Source organism: Miscanthus floridulus, chromosome 5, assembly GCF_019320115.1.
Source record: "Miscanthus floridulus cultivar M001 chromosome 5, ASM1932011v1, whole genome shotgun sequence".
In the NCBI taxonomy this organism is placed as follows: Eukaryota; Viridiplantae; Streptophyta; class Magnoliopsida; order Poales; family Poaceae; genus Miscanthus; species Miscanthus floridulus.
The window spans coordinates 63,881,453-63,902,011 of NC_089584.1; the positions used below are offsets into that span (position 1 = coordinate 63,881,453).

General features: G+C 48.4%; 1 pseudogene; it reads left to right on the forward strand.

Moving 5' to 3' along the window:
- Positions 1-1,694: 1,694 nt before the first annotated feature.
- The window catches only part of LOC136454712 (ABC transporter B family member 11-like), a 135,991-nt pseudogene continuing 117,126 nt past the window's right edge, over positions 1,695-20,559 (forward strand).

A 20,559-nucleotide genomic window follows, 5' to 3' on the forward strand; every position in this document is an offset into this window, starting at 1 on the left:
GGACGCTGCACCGACGGGGCAGAGCAGTGGGGGAGGGCAAGCAGAAACTAGACTCCAGCACGAGACCTTGGTGCTCATGCGCGCAGGGGAACAGGAGGAGCCGTGGCGGCAGAGATGCGCACGTGAAGAGATAGGGCGATGGCAGGCGCGGCCCTAGCTAGTTGCTCGGATGGGCGGCTCCAGAACAAGGAGGAGGAAACAGGGAGGGCAGCGCTGTGGCTTGCGCATGGCGTGCGCCGCGGAGAGGAAAAGGAAGGACGCGGGGAGTGGGCCACGGCGACACGACTCTGTCTCGACGGTACTCAATTCGGCATAATTAATCAAGACACACAAGGGCAGCCACAAAGGCAGGCAGGACAGGCAACAGAGAGGGTGATGCGACGAAGGCTCAGTGGTCTTCAAGCAAGGTCATGAGGAAACAAACGCGCGTGGCACAGCGAGCAAGCAGCCAGCGTAGCCAGGCTGGTAGGCCCACGCGCGCGAGGTCGCGAGGAAACAAACACGCGTGGCACAGCGAGCAAGCAGCCAGCGTAGCCAGGCGGGCATGCCCACGCGCGCGAGGTCATGAGGAACCAACGTCCAGTACGGCAACAGTAACCAGCAGGCAGACGAGTGGAGAAAAGAAAGAGCGAGGAGCAGTCGGTCAACTTGTACAGTTAATCGCTACTAGTATCGTTGAGTACGTTTGCCCTTTCTTCTAATTCTTTGTTTTAAAGTTATCATCGTAAGGTGTGTGTGTGTGTATATATATATATATATATATATATAACGGTTTACTAGTTTAGATAATTTGTAACATCTAGGCACAGGAAAATTTCGACAAAGCTCGAATTTAAATTTGATTCAAAAGCTATATATATGTATATCGTTCTATTTATTAATGTATTTTATTTTATTTATAAAAATTGCTTTTCATGCTTAATCTAACAGGACAAACCATTCGCTAGCATCGTCGCTCGACATTCCTAAATATCTTTACGCACTGAGTAATTTAACTTGGGCGTTTATTCGAATCCACAAAACTGGGTCTCTGGATTCACTTATCTCATCAAGTACATTTTTAAATCCAAAAATTATGAGAAACTCGTTTCAAAAAATTTACTTAAGCCTAAATCGCGGTGCTAAACGAGCTCGTAACACCAGAGGTGTTACAGTTTACCAAACTATTGAAGATCCTTGTATTCCTTTTATTTTTGGGACTATTTTTTCTACTCTCCAGGAGAGCAAGATTTTAGCTTAGCTTTTTGTTGCTAGCACTTTTTCTTTGTTATACTAGTTAATTTAATTTTTCTTCTTTTTACCATTGTTCTTTAATATATTATCTTCATTCTAATTATAGGAGCTTTTATCATACAAACCAGCATTTGCATCTTAATTTCCTATTTCATGGATTCAATGTTGGATAGCTAATTCCTAAAATTTATATTAAAGAGAAGGTAAGAGAAAAGTAAAGCGGTGACAATAGTAGTGTTTCTTTTTTGTGGAAAAACGTGGGAAGGGACCTGTAATAAGGCCATGATATGCAGATATTTCACCTTAGTGATAGTTGTATATTGGTTTCCTAATTGAATTCTAAACTTCAAAATATCTCTTCACAAATGTTCATAGATCATGGATGCACAGATAAGAAACAAATTATAATGGTCCTTGTAGAGGAATATGTATGTATAATAGTATATGGGACGGAAGTGAAAATGGATGTTCTTCTTTGGCAGGTTAGTGGTTTTCTTGTAACTATTGTCATTTTCCATTGAACAAGGTCCCATTCCTTATTTCCAGGTGATCATGGCTTCGTCTTGCCATTGGAATAGGACTGGCTTCAACACTTGGTAAGTACATTATTATTATCTATTCAAAGTTAATACTCCATCCATCCACAAGTATAAGGGAATATATTATTTTTTAAGATATACTTAGGGGACAACCACATCTTAAATAACAACAAATTGTACATGCAACAATATCCCAGTTAATTTAAGGGACGGTTATTGGGCTTTAAATAGCAGGTAATTCCCCTAATTAAATACTAACACTTAATCCCAATGTATTAATCATATTTATGTTTTTGGACAATTTTTACCCCACAAAATCCCTTATACAGTATATTTGTGGACAGAGAAAATATATGGTCTCAATTCAGCGTAATAAAATTGGGTACTTACTAAGTATTGTTTTCATGAGTTCCTTGAAAGAAAATGCATTTCTAGAACAAAACAATTAATATTTTTCTTCACAAACATACCTTCTTCAGTTTAGTACCTTTGATGATTTTCTAGAGGTGATTTGGCCATGTCCAAAGGAGACCTCCTGAGGCACCAGTGTATCGTGGAGTCCTAAGCCAAGCTAATAATATGAAGAGAGGTAGAGGAAAACCAAAATTGACATGGGGGAAGGTAATAAAAAGATATTTGAAAGCTTAAGATATACCTAGAGATCTATGTTTGAATAGGAGTACTTGGAAATCAGCGATTGAAGTGTCTTGGGGCTCTTGATGGGTTTCAACTCTAGCCTACCCCAACTTACTTGGGACTGAAAGGCTATGTTGTTGTTGTTGTGTCATGTTGGACAATTACTGGACAAAGACAGGTAGCACGAATCAGAGCCTTGTATCTCAAGGCAATTCTGAGACAGGACATCGCATTTTTTGACATGGAAATGAGCACCGCGCAAGTTGTTGAAAGGATGTCAGCAGACACATTACTAGTTCAAGATGCCATTGGAGAAAAAGTATGCTATTTTGAGATTATGGAAGAACTATGAGCAGATAAACCACATTATGAGCTGTTAGATTATATGGATACCTATTTACCTAATATCCATGTAAAGATAACATATGTTCGTAGCAATAGGTACAGTAATAGTGGGTTCATACTATTTTTGCATGTCTCTCTATTAATACTTCAAGATATTCTCTGTATTTGATATGTTTTAAAACCACCTAATAGAGTCGCTAAAGTCTATGTGGACATTAGTTCAGCCAAAGTTGATAACATGATTTTTTATCACAAATTGTAAATCAATGTAATTGAACATTTCTATAGAATAAACATATGCTAATTTTGTGTATAAAAAATTGATTAAATATAAACAAACAGCACTTCATTTTCAATTAAGTCTTTCTTGGGTTCTATGCTCATTAGGTCGGGAAGACCATACAACTCCTTTCGACTTGTGTTGGTGGCTTCGCTATAGCATTTGTAAGAGGATGGTACCTGGCTCTTGTGATGCTCTCAAGCATTCCTCCGGTAGCTGTTGCCTTTGCATGCGTGTCAATATTCAGGGCAAGGCTCTCTAGTCGCATGCAAGCAAAATATGGTGATGCTGCAAATGTTGTTGAACAAACTCTTAGGGCCATTAGAACGGTTAGTGCATGTAGATAAGCCTAGCGCTAAAGCACTTGTATCTTACTTTTCCTATACTTTTTACTTTTTTGGGAAGTCTAGTGTTAAGAATATGCTCAGCATCCACTTTAGCGGTTGAAATATGTTATAGCAAATGGGAGTCCCCTTTGCCTATAAAGGGCAAGAAAGTGTCATTGTAACAACAGACCATTGCATTTTCCATTCAATCCAAGCGGCCAAGGGCCAAGCTGCCCTCTGGTAGTTCCAGATCTGAATCTGAGATCCAATCGGGCCAGCAATCTGGTATCAAAGCCAAGAGGGTTCTTGAGTAAGCGAGCACCATGTCCACCGCCTGCCAGGTCACGAGAGCGCGTGCCGCAGCGGATGCCAGAGCGAATGATCGCGCGAAGCTCCTTACTGCCGCAGAGGCAACGGCTGTGGCGGCGGCTGAGATGGCTAGGCAGGCGGCGGTTGCGGCCTAGGTCGCGGTAGCCGCGGCCGCAGCACTACGCGTCGAGATGGAGCAGGAGCCGTAGCCAACTAGAGGATCGCGAGCCTGTCCGGAGGCCGCCGCCAGTCGCCGTCACCACAGTGGCGTCGTGGTTGGCGTGGCCACTGCCCGGTGCTGCAGACGGTGTACTGTGGTAGAACCGCCCGAAATAGCACGCTTACGGAGGTGCTCGTGTCCCACCAGGCACTAAGCACCCTGAAAATAGGCTACCGCGAGCGGTATCCATCGAGCACACCCCAAGAGAGAACCCAAAAGATCCACATTTTTCTCAAGGATCCAATAATGAGAACGAGTAACAATATAAGTCCATTTCATACATCAAAGATTCTTGAAAAGTACATTATTACATTACTAAATGTCAGAGTGCGGAATGATAAACGGCGGAATTTAAATAAACATCTAGCGATAGGAGCGAGGATTCCGTCTAAGCCCACCAAAATAATCCTCCACACAAAGGTACTTCTCATGCATCACCTGCAACAGGGGTAAATAAAACCCTGAGTACACAATGTACTCTCAAGACTTATCCAACTAGTGAGAATAATTTCCTGACTCCAAGGAAAATGATAAGCTTTATGGTTTGCTGGTTTCTTTTGGCAGAAAGCAATACTATTAGTGAGTCCTTATTTATGTATTATTATCAGCCGCATTAAGTTATCATCTAGCCAATCTATATAATCACCAGTTCTACTTTCAAGCAAGAGTTGAGCAATCAGTTCCATTTCTTTTCATTTCAACTTTCAGTTCTTACTACGGTGCTAAACCGTAGATAAGCCATACCAGATTTCCCGGCGATTCGCGAATCAATGTGTCCAGCTGGGTGCCACGAAAACACACGCCCCGCTTGTACCCCAGGAACAAGCAGGACTAACCCATCACTCTTCTATCCCGGATGTCCAGGTCCCCGTCCAAACTTAGACTCCAAGCCCCCACTCCTGAGTCCCAGACTCAGTGTGGTGCAAGGACCTCCACCATCTTCGTCTCCAATCAGTCGGTCCAGAAAGAGCCAGATCCACGATAAGAGAGCAACAAGTCTTTCCTGCGCCCATACCCAAGTATGCGCTCAAAACAATAAATCTATGACTTGCCTAGAGTCATATGCAATGACCGGTCCTTAATCGACATAGACAGGGAAAAAGTGTAACCGAGCTATGCCCTGTTGGCCACAGGACACAACCCCTTGCACCCACCAATACCCAAACCATATCCCTGACCGGTCACCATTTACCTTTACCATTTTATCATGAGTGATCATATTTATCGCCTACTTGCGAGTTACGGCAGGTTACTCATGCTACCGATATCCTGAGCATAGCAGCTACTCGACCTGTACTAGTAGGACTCATGGGTAGATATATTTATGCATGTAGTTTCCATAAAATGCATGTAACTTAAATTCACATCACATATATATATCCAGTGGTCATTAAAATAGGGGTTATGCACCGGGGCTTGCCTTGGGCAGGCGACGGGTCAGTAAGGTCAGCACCAACAGGCTCCGAGGCTCCCTCCTGCACGAGGATCTCCTCATCGTACTCCTTGATCACCTCGTCGTACACCGGCTCACCGACGGGCATGAAGTCTACCAGCTCGTGATCTACATGCATGAAATGATGATGCAATGCTTAGGAATATAACAACAACAACTCTTAAAATAAAAGTACATCGATTTAACTACTAAGCTAGTGCTACCGACCACGGTGCTAAGCTATCTATTGTTACCGATAACAAGTTTGAAATATGACATTCATTATTATTATAGCAACACAGGGTTCTTACTCCTAATGCTAATTTACGCTATATACGATAAAGCAAGAGTAATAACTACTCTATTTAGCATCCTACTCGAGGACTATGAAATTTACAGCAAGTACATAATAATCTAGTGAGGTTACTGTAAAAATTTTATAGCTATAACTATCACCGAATTACCACAAAAATTCTTACAATTATTAATCTAAATAATACTAAGCTCTTTAGTTCCAATTTATGAAACTACGATCGTCATAGCTAACTATAACCTAACTGTACTAACAAGTAGAGGGTATGAAGCGACCTGATTTCCACGAAGGGAAATCCACAGAGTCGAAGTGTAATAAGACCGTTGTAGATCATATTACCCAAATTTCCAGTCGAATACCACATCCATACAACGATAATATCAGAGTACAAATAGTGCGGAATTACATAATTTATTACATCACCGCATTGGCGGAATCAAAAGTAGCATTCATTCAGAACAGCTTGAAGATAAGATCGCCAAACTCGAGCGTAGGCATGAACCCCTCAACCGTCAAACTCGGAGCTATACTCCTCAGCAGAACCTGTGTGCCAAAATTTATCAGTATGATTTGTACTGGCCACTCCCACCCTATGAGAATTGCTTTGTGGAAATTAGATGCAAGTTGGATAATCAAAAGGAACGTATAAGGTGGGGGTTTCCTATGTATTAGCATAGCAGGTATATAATTGTATAGTCAAGTTTTAACACCATTCCCACACACATTCCACCCCCATTCCCTTTCCAGAGCTAGGTTTCGATCCTAGGATCGATACACCACCATCCACACCATCACCATACCATCGCTCAGTCGACAGGCCAACTCCCTCTCAGCACTGTCTCAAGGCCCGTAGCCCCTGGCTACGTCTGATAGTCTCTCACAGGGGAAGAAGAGAAGGACTCATCTCACTATCTAGTTTAAGCGAAACCCAGGAAAGGTCCATAGCCAACAAGTCGGCACATGTATCGATCGATCAACCATACACTCTGCAGAGGTTCTACATAACCACAAGATCTGCCTTCTTCGCTGACCATCGTCAATTGGGCTGATTCCAGCCGCTTGCTAGCCTAGGATAATGCCACTCTACCATTCAGCCCTGGTACACCCCAAGTCTAGTCTGGGGTGGCTAAAACTATGAGTCATGAGCCAGGTCCACAAGGTTTCCATGAAGTCTCGGAAGGGTGTGGGGAAAATCCTTCGCGCCCCATACCTCCTTACACTGTCCGCTATCAACCTAGCAGTAGTGGCAATATCCTACCAAGTAGTCCGGCCGTCCTGCACCATATAGGGCGAGTGGTACGTAAGGCTTCCCGGTGAATCTGAGTACTAGTAAGTCCTTAGGGATGACCAAGCCAGAATGTCTTCATTAGGGTTTCCATTTACCGTGCCACCACAGCACCTCCATCCCGGGCTCCTCCCATCACAGGTTCACACCCAGGACCACCTTATATACCATTTACCCACCATAGGTATCCATTCCAGGGGTGCCCAGGTAGCACCCCATGGCAAGACTTGCCCTAGGCTCGTCGTATACTCCAACTTGGTCGACACAACCCTCACCCTCCACACACCCAAGTCACACACGCAGCACTCTCCCCATAGTCTAGATAACACCAGTTTCCACCATGCATTAATATAGTATAAGTGTAGTAGAAGTGTAAGCAATGATATATAGCAGTAAGCGTGTGTCTAGCCTAATAGCAGGGTATGCAGGGGTAAGGTTGCGTCAAGCTAAAGGCCATTAAGTAAGCATACTACCATGCAAGTCCTATCATTGTATGCTTATAACAGTAAGTAAAGCAATAGCAATTCTATATTAGGCATGCATAATAGGTGCTACGAGATTGGGTGGGATGTGGCACCTTCAGTGTAGTCGTCTCCATTCTCCTCACGGTACTCACGATCCTCGTTCGTCTGGTTCTCCTCCGAGTCTGCATATGTTCGAATTATAGTCGCGTTAGCGACGTTTATAGAATAGCACAAAGAAGCAATGAAAATTCAAAAGAGCCAAATACACTCAAACATGGGTTCATTGCGCAAAGCTCGATTTTAGATGAATTTTGGTCCTGGTTTCGTATTTTTCTGAGGTCATATGAATTAGTTATGAAGTTCCAAAGTTTTAATCATTTCTGAAAATGGAAAAGGCTGAATTAATCCTGGGCTGACACGTGTCACGCTGTGACTGGTCCACGTGGCATGCTAACGCCAGCGTGATGTCAGCATGACATCATCATCTCGATTCTGAGCTGACAGGTGGGGTCCTGCTGATGTCAGCTTGACGTCAGCATGACGTCATCAACGTCATCCGTTCTGATAGGTGGGGCCAGGGTCTCTTGGGTCACTGACCTGTGGGTTCGATCAGAGTCAACGTCAAGTCAACGGGCGAGTCAACGGTCAATGGGTCATGGTCACTGACGTGTGGGGCCAAGGCTGCTGACGTCAGCAACTGATGTCATCGTGACGTCAGCATGATGTCACCTCGGCTATGTTGTTACTAACAGGTGGGACCCGCGTGACGTCGTCATGACGTCAGCATGACGTCACTTACTGACAAGTGGGTCTAGAGTCTCTGTGTCGCTGACATGCGAGGCTAGGTCAACCATCAACGTTGACCGGTCAACGGTCAACACGGACCGGGTCCGAACTAGGCCAGTTGGGCCTAGATATGGGCTAGGCTTTAGGCCAGGCCGGCCCAGACATGTGGCATGCTGTGGCGCTGCCACGTCGTAGCCAAGGGCCCCCACTAGGCTTTGTTCACAGCTCAGCCCATACTGCATGGTTCATGGTGGACTCATGTTCACGGTCCATGGACCGTTGGCTGGTCTTCGGTGGACCGAGTCCACCCTTCTTCCCTTTGGCTTAGCCTACGTGCACCGAGTGCAAGCGCGTGCGGCCGGCAAGGGGAGCCCTCTGCTTCTATCCCCGGCGCATTCCCGCCGGTGGTGTGCTCACCAGCGAGCTCCCATAGCGGCGTTGGCGTCCAATTAAGGTGGGGAAAAGCTTCACTAGGCCTCGGCGAACACGGTGGTGAGGTCTAGGTGGTGGCCAGGGCTTTCCAGGGCGTTGGCCACAGTGGTCGGTGGCTTGGTCGTGGCGATGCCCACCGGCGGGGCAGCTAGGGGCTGTTCTAGGGGTCCTAGTGCCCCGTTCCCGTTTAGACGGCTAGCGGGCGATAGGGTGAAGTGACGACGGTGACCAAAAGGCGTGGCAGAGTCTGCGAGCGGTGGTGGTGCATAGCGGAGCTCTGGCCAAGGTCCGATGCTAGTGGCTAGGGCGCTGTGGCCGGCTAACGGGGTCTCGGTCTACGCGGCTACCCTCCGGGCATCACGGTGGTGCTACGACTACGTCCTAGTCTGGCGAGGCGGCCGGGTGCGCCAGTGGTGGTCGCGTCATGACGGTGGCGTCAGGACCGTAGCATGCACGTGCTCTGCTACGACGTCCAAGGGCTAGGAGGAGGTCTTAGCCAGAAGACTCACCGAGCGGTGCTGGCGGCATTCGGTGGTGGCGCGGTGGCGAGGCGCGTTGTCGGGGTAGGCGCTTGGGGCGGCGCTCCGGCTTCGGTGATCGGCGCCTCCGAGCTCTCTCTACTCGCCTTCCCCTCTCCCAAACTCCTTCTCGGCCCTCTTCTCTCGGTGTGGTGTGGGCTGGTGGGCCACCAAGCGGCGGCGGTAGCTAAGGAATCCCTAGGGCTCTGGGCGTTGCTTTATAGCCCCGGGGTCCGAGCTCCATCTATGGCGGACGGGGTGGACGACTAGCAATGTGCCGTTGGCATCGAACGGCATCGCGGGCATGGGTGGTTAGCGTGGAGGTTGCGTGGGCGCGGCACCAAGGGGACAGGGCTAGATGACTCGCGTGATCCCGGGCCCACGCCTGTCACTTTGGTCGGGTCTCGGTCGTAGGCGGTGCCGGCGTGGGGAGGAAGACGACACTGTGGCAGGGTGTGGCTGATGCGTGGGGTCCGGTGGTAGTGGCAGCAAGCGAAGCGGGGAGGATCATGTCCACTGTCTGACTTAGCTTGTTTACATGCAGGACTTGATGAAGACCGCAAAGTACCGAAAAAGGTGCTTCGACCAAATTGAGGGGATAACGGCAAGCAACAGAGAACTGGCTGCCGAGGTGGAACGCTTGTGCCACCAACTTGAAGCCGCCGACCAGGAGAGGACAGAGCAAGAGGCACAAAACCAGAACCTGGCCGTCCAGCTCAGTAACAAAGAGCAGGAAAAACAAGTAAGTTGTCATTTTATCACAGCAAGTGCATGACACGTGTTGTTGCATTGTTGGTAGTGACAGCTGTAGTGCTGGGTTGGAGGCCAAAGTAGTCCGTCTCCAAGAGGAGAATAGCCATGTGGCCGCAGAGTGTGGTCGCCTGAAGGAGGACAAGGAGAAACTGGCACGCGACCAGTCTCAACTCTAGGACCGCACAACTAAGATGAAGGAGGAACTGAAAAGTAAGTGTTCCAGACCACCTTGCTCATTATGTTGGCCGCCTTATCCTGTTGTGGCGTAACATTTGAATATCTTGTGTGTGTTACAGTTTTAAAAGTCAATGCCAAGAAGCATCTAGAAGCCGTGATGAAAGATCGTGACGGCTGGAAGGCGCGATGCCTAGAGATCACCGAGGATCGAGACACATGGAAGAACCGGTGCCAGGAGGTGGCAACTAGCATTTTGCCCGTCCTCGACCTTATCGACCCGGCGCTTACAGAGGAAGTGCCAAGGACGCCACAGCTCAGACTGGTCAAGAGATGCCGAAAGGCATGGGAATGGTTCCAAGAGTTCATGAAGGAGGTGGGTGAGTACACAGGTGCACATGTGCTAAGCATGGTGCGTGCCCACTACCCCCTGATCGATCTCAAGTGCCTGGAGGCTGGGAACCCGAAGGAGGTAGACCCAGACAAGGCTGAGGAGCTTCGGATGACCCAGCTGGACCTGTCGTCAAAGATAATTGGCGACATTAACCTATGTGGAGGCGGGACAGCGCCTGTATAGGGTACGCCATCGACAAGCTAGCTGGAAACGCCATCCGTTGCGAGCCAACCGACGAAACTTGCGGTCTCGACCAGCCAGGCATCGACGGGGCCATCCCCTTCAGCTCGACCAGTACAAGAGGCCCCGAGACTCGAGTAGGAAAATCGGAAGCAACGAGTAGTGGGCGTCGCGCGTCTCGACCAGCTAATAGAATAGGCTAGAGCTATAGAAGAAGGACATAGTTGTGTTATTGTAAACTTGGGCCTCTTCAGGCAAGCTTGTAATAACGTAACTGTATATCATCATAAGCTTGTTTGCATTGTATAAAACGTATTTAAGCTTGAAACTCATTTTGGTGTAACTAAGTGAGAACATGTTAACGTTCTGTTTAGTTGTACCATTTTACTCGACACGTCATCCCAAAAAGTTTGTGCGGCCCTAGTTTGCCATGTGGTCGAAGTGTGAGGTGCGTGACCTGTGCACACGTAGACGCGGACAAGTCAAACCAGGGGGGACCTGCCGATCACCCGTAGCGTAGAGAGCGGATCCCATGCACGCGTTGGGAGGAACCGGAGACAGGGCCTACTCCGAAAACCATAGAAGGAATGGTGGTCGGCTTTTACTGGCTAAGTTGGAATAACCATAAAATTCGAAGTGACACATTAGAGCAGTCGGAGGAGTCATAATAGCTTTATTGAAGTAAATCAAAAGTACAAGAGGAGTACATATCTCAGTAGTTAAGCATAGAAACATCTAAGCTTGTCGATATGCCATGAATTTGGTACGTCCGTACCGCCCAGGTGAGCTAACCTGTAAGATGTTGGTCGTGTGACTTCCTTGATCATGAAGGGCCCCTCCCATGGGGTTGCAAGTTTATGGACACCAGCCTGATTCGTCTTCCACTTCAGGACCTGGTCCCCGACCATGAAGAACCGCTCTTTAACGTTCTTGTTGTAGTACCTGCGCAAAACAACAAGATATTTGACTGTACGTACATAAGAATCGAGCCGCTTCTCTTTTGCACTATTCACTTCTAGCTCTCGTACTTCATTGACCTTGCCTTCGTCGAAGTTCTCTACCCATGCTGATCTAAAAGCTATATCTGCTGGGAGGACTGCCTCAGCGCCGTAAACCATAAAGTATGGTGAGACGCCGGTGTTACGACTAGGCTGAGTTCTGAGGCCCCAGACCACGGCTGGCAACTCTTTGAGCCATCTTCCAGGAGCTTTGTCATTTTCCTTATACATCCTGTTCTTCAATGCATCCAAGATCATGCCATTTGCCCACTCGACTTGTCCATTAGCTCTAGGGTGTGCCACCGAGACGTATTTTACTACTATGCTCCTTTCATCGCAGAAGTCCCAAAAAGCATTCTCGGTGAACTGAGTACCCAGATCAGTGATGATGCTGTTGGGTATGTCAAAATGGTGGATGACCTGGTTGAGGAACATGACAGCCTTTTCTGAGGATGCCTGTACCAGAGGCATGTATTCTATCCACTTAGAAAATTTGTCAATCAGCACAAAGACGCATGTAAATTTCCCAGGAGCCGGTTTGAAGGGCCTGATCATATCTAGTCCCCAGCATGCAAAGGGCCAAGAGGCTGGTATTGTCTGGATCTCATGTGCTGGTATGTGGATTCTCTTAGCGAAGAACTGACAACCCTCATAGTGGCGGACTAGCTTCTCCGCGTCGGCTACTGCTGACGGCCAATAGAACCCTGCTCGGAAAGCCTTACCGACCAGCGTTCTTGAGGCTGCGTGGTTGCCGCAGGAGCTAGAGTGGATTTGGTCCAGGAGATGTTCACCATCCTCCTGGGTTATACACTTCATCAAGATTTCCTCCTTTACGTTCTTGCGCCATAACTTGCCATCGACGAGCAGGTACTGCTTACTGCGACACATCAGGCGCTCATTTTCTGTTCGATCAGTGTAACCGCTGCCATCGGTTAGGTACTTGATGAAAGGTATTCTCCAGTCATGCTCATGAGTGGTCGGAGGCGGCTCGGTGGTGCTCGACACCAGAACCGTAGCCACCAATTACTGGTCTGGAGGCTTGTCGACCGTGGAATCTTCCTCTTCGATGGAAGGCATGAGCAGGTCTTGAACGAATACGCCATGTGGGACTTTGGCTCGGGATGATCCTAACTTTGACAGCGCATCCGCTGCTTGATTTTTGTCCCGGACCACATGTATGTACTCGATGCCATAGAACCTACCTTCTAGCTTTCTGATCGATTTGCAGTATGTGTCTATCTTTTCGCTAGTCGTGTCCCAGTCCTTGTTGAGTTGGTTGATGACTAGAGCTGAGTCTCCGTAGACATAGAGACATTTAATGCCAAGTTCAACCGCAATGCGCAAACCATGTAGGCATGCTTCGTACTCGGTGGCATTATTAGATGCTGGGAAATAAATCCTAAGGACGTCCTTTTTGAGAGCGATCTGGTGATAACCAGAGTAGCAATCGAGAAAGGATAGCAGCTTGCAACCGACGGTTGAATCTATGACCTCGTCTATGCGAGGTAAACCGAAGGGGTCCTTAGGGCAGTGTTTGTTGAGATCAGTGTAATCAACGTACATTCTCCATTCATTATTCTTTTTGCGTACAAGAACCGGGTTGGCTAACCACTCCGGATGATACACTTCTTTGATAAATCTGGCTACCAAAAGCCGTGTAACTTCTACCCTAATCACCTCCTTTTTGTCGCGAGCGAACCATCGTAGCTTCTACTTGATAGGTTTGGCCTTGTCATTGACATTCAAGGAGTGCTCGATCAAGTTCCGAGGTACACCGGGCATGTCAGCAGGTTTCCATGCGAACACGTCCACATTGCTCCTCAAGAACCTGACGAGCGCGTCTTCCTATTTGGGATCCAGGTTGGCCCCGATAAGGGCCGTTTTGCTGGGATCGCCGTCGACCAGCTGGATCATCTTGTGCTCCTTGGACTTGATGTTCTTGCGTGGAGCCTCGAGCTCTGGAATCTCTAGGTGGTCGGCGGAGGTCTTCTTGGCGTCGAGCATGGTCTCGGCCATGCAAATAGAGAGGTCATGAGCCTCTGCTATTTTGAAGCTGTCATCCTCGCAAGTATAAGCTGCGTATACGTTGCCCCTGAGGGTTAGAACTCCTTTCTCGGTAGGCATCTTGAGCACCAGATACGTGTAATGAGGTATGGCCATGAACTTGGTGAGCGACGGTCAACCAAGAATAGCATGGTAGGTGTCGTCGAAGTCAGCGACCACGAAGTTGACGTAGTCAGTGCGAAAGTGGTCCGGGGTCCCGAATTGCACAGGTAGCATGATCTGCCCGAGAGGTGTAGAGCTTTGTCCGGGGAGAACACCCTAGAACTGTGCCTCGTATGGCTTGAGATCCGCCTGGGTTATCTTTAGGGCGGGCAGACTGTTCTTGAACAGTATATCGATGGAGCTGCCACCGTCGATCAGCACTCTATCAAACTAAACCTTGTTGATGCAAGGATCGAGGACCAGGGGAAAACGTCCTGCCTCAGGTATTGCGGCCCATTGGTCCTTTCTGCTGAAGGAGATCTCACCGTGAGACCATGGAGGGAGTCATGGATCGGCAAGGAGGTTATCGGTGTTGGCCACATTCAAGCAAGCATGGGCGAGCAGCTTGCATTCTCGTTTGGTCTCTATGGGGGTATTAACCCCTGTACCCTTACGACTAAGATTGGGCCGGCCCGGATCAGTGGGTTCGGTCCACCAAAAGACGACGCGCGGCCCGACCAACCTGTTTGGAGTCCTGCGCAAGGAGTCAAGATAGACTTGGTGATCAAGCAAGATCTTGGTCAGTTAGAATAGGAATCCTTATCCGGTCACCTATGGCAATTGTAACTGACTAGGATTAGTTTCCAGATCTGTAACCCTGCCCCCCGGACTATATAAGGCGGGCAGGGGACCCCTCTAAAAACATCTCTCATTGACATACAACAATACAATCAACGCAGGACGTAGGTATTATGCCTTTTTGGCAGCCAAACCTGGATAAAACCTCATGTCTGTCTTGTGTCACCGTCTTGTTTGTGGCTTGCGCATCTGTCTGCCGACAATCTACTACCTTGGGCATACCCCTAGGTAGACTGCCGACCATATTTCATCGATAGTGGCGTGCTAGGTAGGGGGTGTGCGTACTGCTCTCCAAGCAAACAAGATGGTCCTCATCTCTAGCTCCATGGCTACACTGAACGGCCTCACGTTCACCATCGGCTAGATCACCTGGACCCCCGGCTCCAACGACTTCATCGCCATAACCACGGAGGAAGCGCGGATTCAATCTACGTCGACCATGGCTCCAACCACGGTGGATACAGCTCCGACCACAATGGATCTGACTCCAACCACGGTACATCTGGCTCCGACCATGCCTGCATCATCTTCAGCCACGCTGACAACCCGTCGTCTGCTTCCCCGCTACAAAGGGAAGCAGATCGATAACACCGACCTGCTCGACTCCATCAATCGGGTCGACACCAAACTCGTTGAAACCACCTAGCTCTGGTAAGTACAATTCAAAGTCAACCTAATGAGCAGGTAACCGCTCCCCACAACAGATCTACCCGACCAGCTCGGGCCAGTCATCCTACACGACTTGGTACAGATCTCGTGGTCATATCTACTCCTGAAGGGCGCTCCACTTGTTGCCGGCCAGCCTCCGCGATAGTTCTCCGGCTCTCCGAGTACAAAGCCTCGATGGATAACTACCAGGCCTAGCCCTGCGGCCTGCGAAACGATGCCTCCAACTACACGTATAACATACAACGCTGCTCGGATCTGTGTTTTGTACATCAGCCTCGGCCGAGGCCAAGCAACTTCATCAACATGATCCGAATTTAGGATTATCAAGAAGGATCCGTCCACACGGTCCAAGAGGGTGACTCCAGCTCCTCGTCTGGCATCGCATCTAGTGCCTCCGTCCACACCGAGCTCCAGCATCACGACGATGAAGGCATCGAATACAATCTGGATATCCCAGACCACGCCCCAGGGTTCCCGCAATTCCCGTCTTTCCCACCAAGACGAGGGGGTTTGATCAATGTTGTCAGCAATGACGAATCGCCAGCAGTTGGTGAAATAGAACAAGAGAGGATTACACGTGAGGCACGCAATATTGACCGGTTTAATCACCGACAAATCGAAGCTGAAGCAGAAGAGGAGGCACGACGCATAAGGGTCCAGCCACGCGATCTCAACAATGCTTTCGACAGGGTGGGGGACAAATAGGTCTTTAGGACTCCAAGCGCCAACGTAGCCGTCGCCATGGCGACAATGCAACGGCTACCCAACACCCCCGAAACCCAGGCAGTTCGCGATGATATACAAGCTTATCTGATGGTAGCTATGGCTCAGACTGCAGAGATGGTGAATCAAGCCCGGGCTCCATCCGTTTCAGTCGAATCAAGCCACAGCCGCCAATACTCAAGTCGCACACAGCCACTCAACCAACGTGGCTCGCGCAACAACGACCCATTAGACAACCGTCAAGGTGGAAACGGTGGTCATGATGGTGGTCGGGACGACAATCGCCATCGGGAGGACAACCACCGTGACGTTCGTGATGACAACCGCCGAGATAACCGCAATAATCGCCGCGGTCGCAGGGTTAATTAGGATGGCAACCGGGATCACCGTGATGGCAATAACGATCTCCGCCGCTACCTCGGGGAACACGATCTGCGCGATCGCATCAACCAGAGAGCCAACGATCGAGCACCCCATGAAAGTTATCGCCGTATGGAATATGACACTGCCCATGGCCCATCGGGTCTGAAGCAGTTTACTCCGCACCTTCACCAAGTCATATGGCCTAAAAACTTCAAGCTCGAGAAACTTCAGAAATACGACGGCAAGGAAAACCCCGAATTATGGGTCATGCTCTATGAAACTGCATGCAGATCAGACATGGCTGATGAGCACGTCATGTCTAACTACTTCCCAGTCGCTGTTGGCCATGCAGGTCACCAATGGCTGGTCAGCTTGCTGGCAAACTACTTTGATTCTTGGCAAGAGCTCAAGCAAGCCTTCATCGACAACTTCATTGCTACTTGCGAACAACCCGGCAACAAATACGATCTACAATGGATTCGAGGTCGAAAAGATGAGCCACTGCGCGAGTACGTCCAGCGTTTCTCGGAGATGCGCATCAAGGTCCCATCAATCTCTGACAACGAGGCAATCGAGGCTTTCATCACTAGCCTCCACTTCCACAATGCCCTAAGGGACAAGCTCCTCCACAAGAGACCTGAATCGGTCACAGCGCTCCTGGCCACCGCTAAGAAATATGCGGACGCCGATGACGCTAAAAAGATAATTATCGAAGAAGCAGCAAGGGTTCCACGCTCCGACGACCCCCCCCCACACCGCGACGACTACCGCAGCAACTGTGGTCGGAACGACAATTTTGATCGCCGCAACTAGCGCAACGAATCTTGTGACCACCGCGACCAACGTAATTAGCGGCGTAACTGCCATGACGATTACAGGGGCAAGCGTGCTCAGGAAGACGACGGCGAGGTCAATACCATTAAAAAAGGTGGCGGACGTCGTAACTACGAAGATGACTACGCCAAAGCATTGAAAGGGCCCTGCCAGCTCCATCCCAAGTCAAACCATACTATGGAGAATTGCCACGTTCTCAAGTCTATCTACACGCGTCAACAGGCTCCGGATACATCCGATAAGCCTAACAATGCAGGGGAACAGCGCAACGAGGACAACGACGATGAAGACGCGGATCCCCGTCACAAGTACGTCAAGCCAACCGATCGCGTCCACACCATCATCGGAGGCAAAGTGTCCATCGAGACCAAATGAGAATGCAAGCTGCTCGCTCGCGCTTGCTTGAACGTGGCCAACACCGATAACCTCCTCGCCGATCCGCGACTCCCTCCATGGTCTCACCGCGAGATCTCCTTTAGCAAAAAGGACCAATGGGCCGCAATACCTGAGCTAGGACGTTTTCCCTTGGTCCTCGATCCTTGCATCAACAAGGTTCAGTTCGACAGAGTGCTGATCGACGGCGGCAGTTCCATCGATATACTGTTTAGGAACAGTCTGCCCGCCCTGAAGATAACCCAGGCGGATCTCAAGCCATACGTGGCATAGTTCTAGGGTGTTGTCCCCAGACAGAGCTCCACACCTCTCGGGCAGATCACGCTACCTATGCAATTTGGGACCCCGGACCACTTCCGCACTGACTACGTCAACTTTGTGGTCGCTGACTTCGACGGCACCTACCATGCTATTCTTGGTCGATCGTTGCTCACCAAGTTCATGGCCATACCTCATTACAGGTATCTGGTTCTCAAGATGCCTACCGAGAAAGGAGTTCTAACCCTCAGGGGCAACATATACGCAGCTTATACTTGCGAGGACGATAGCTTCAAAATAGCAGAGGCTCACGACCTCTCTATTCGCATGGCCGAGACCATGCTTGACGCCAAGAAGACCTCCGCCGACCACCTGGAGATTCCAGAGCTCGAGGCTCCACGCAAGAACATCAAGTCCAAGGAGCACAAGATGATCCAGCTGGTCGACGGCGATCCCAGCAAAACGGCCCTTATCGGGGCCAACCTAGATCCCAAATAGGAAGACACGCTCGTCAGGTTCTTGAGGAGCAACGTGGATGTGTTTGCATGGAAACCTGCTGACATGCTCGGTGTACCTCAGAACTTGATCGAGCACTCCTTGAATGTCACTGGCAAGGCCAAACCTATCAAGCAGAAGCTACGATGGTTCGCTCGCAACAAAAAGGAGGCGATTAGGGTAGAAGTTACATGACTTTTGGCAGCCGGATTTATCAAAGAAGTGTATCATCCGGAGTGGTTAGCCAACCTGGTTCTTGTATGCAAAAAGAATAATGAATGGAGAATGTGTGTTGATTACACTGATCTCAACAAACACTGCCCTAAGGACCCCTTCGGTTTACCTCGCATAGACGAGGTCATAGATTCAACCGCCGGTTGCGAGCTGCTATCCTTTCTCGATTGCTACTCTGGTTATCACTAGATCGCTCTCAAAAAGGATGACCAGATCAAGACATCTTTTATTACACCTTTCGGCACCTACTGCTACACGACCATGTCGTTTGTCTTAGAACCAACCAATTTATAAGAGTACAAATACAATGGTAGCCCGCAAGCGGTCGCACTGTCATACTTGAACCCATATAAACCCGGTAGTCCGTCGAGTACCACGACGGGTCTCGATAAACGATTTACAACAACCAAGATCGTATAGGATTCAACGTACATGCCACATATTACATAAAGTTCACAGATACATTTCGTCATCAGAGTACGAATAAAAGTTATTACAAACCAAGTTTGATAAACCAAGCGGAAGCAATTAAGTTCAAAAATAAGGTTTCCAACATAGTTCAATACAGTGCCAAGCCAGATCACGGTCCACAAAAGCAAAGATAGGAATTACTAAAGAAGCCTGCCCAAGGCTTACTCCTCATCCACAGCGAGATAGAAGCAACTCTTGCAATAACCATGATACATAGTGCCATCTGCAACAATGGGAAAATAAACCCTGAGTACGGGAAGGTACTCAGCTAGACTTACCCGTCATGAACCAGAAATAAAATGAATCCAAGGATTATGCAAGGCTGTATAAGTGGACGTAACTTGACAACATTTTGCGTAAAAGGTAATTGACCCATTGTACAATTATGATCCTTTATCAAGTTAATTATAACTATCCACTTCTAGATTAGCAACTATCCTGTGCCAAAAAGGTGGTATATCATTTAGAAGCATACAATAGTAACCATAGCAGGTATTGTAATTCCATATTCTTCTGAACCATCATGTTTCATAATACAGTTGCTACGATGTTGGGACTAGCCAAGTTTCTCACTATCCGGGAGAGACAGCGATTCGAATCGATTTCAACCAGCTGGGAATTTATTCCTAACACAAACCCAGGTCTACCAGCCACGATAGCCTTAGGTCACCTTTGGTACAACTCAGGTACACATTTCACGGGTCCATACCGCGCTGCACAATCTGGAACACCAGATGCCAGGATGCTCAGGCCAAGCCTGCCCTTGGGCTCAGTCTGATCGTTCCCCAGAAGGAGCGCACAACAGAACGGTTCCTGGCCTGAGTTGAATTACTCGGCTTCGCGGTCGGAACGAGTTATCCGGCCAGCTAAGTGAGAGGCTTGCGTTCAATCTTGTCAGAAGCGCCAACAACGGTACGGTCCTTAATCGACACAGACGGGGATAAATCCACACCCAAGACCTCCATGTCTTGTTGCTTCTCTATCGACTTCCCGTCCGGTCTCGATTTACTTTTACCCCATGGTTCTGTTCCACGATAGCAGATATAGCCAACCGTGCGCTGGTATCCACCTACATCTCGCAGGTGACAGGACATCACCCGACTTCTACCGGTCTAAGCATGGCTAAGCATATATTCGATCCTGGACCTATACCAGTTAAAGGTGTAATATCTGGACAAGGAATGTACATGCATCAAGTGGTTTCATTCAACTCTTATAACCTAATGCATCAATCATAAGTACTTAAGTAAACATTTGTAAATTACGGGGAGACTTATAATGCTCCGGGGCTTGCCTCGCAGAAAGGAAGTAGGGCGGTGGTCAGGACACTCCGGAAGCTCTTCAGGGTTCTGCTCCACGCCTTCGGGAGCTGCGGCTTGCGGATCCTCCTGCTGATTCCCTTCCTCTGCTTCTTCGAATTCCAGCAACGTGATCTCTTCCTCCGATCCTAGATGCATGAATATGGCATAAGTATTACGAATGCATATATGTTAACAAGTGCATCATGTTTATTGAGTAGGTGCATATCTCTTCTCGATTATTAATTAACTACTTCTACAATGCATCTACTATATCACAAAGCAACAGCAATTTATTTTACTCGTAACTAGAGTTCTACTAATCCGAATACATTGATCCTGGACTTTCTGGAAATCTTA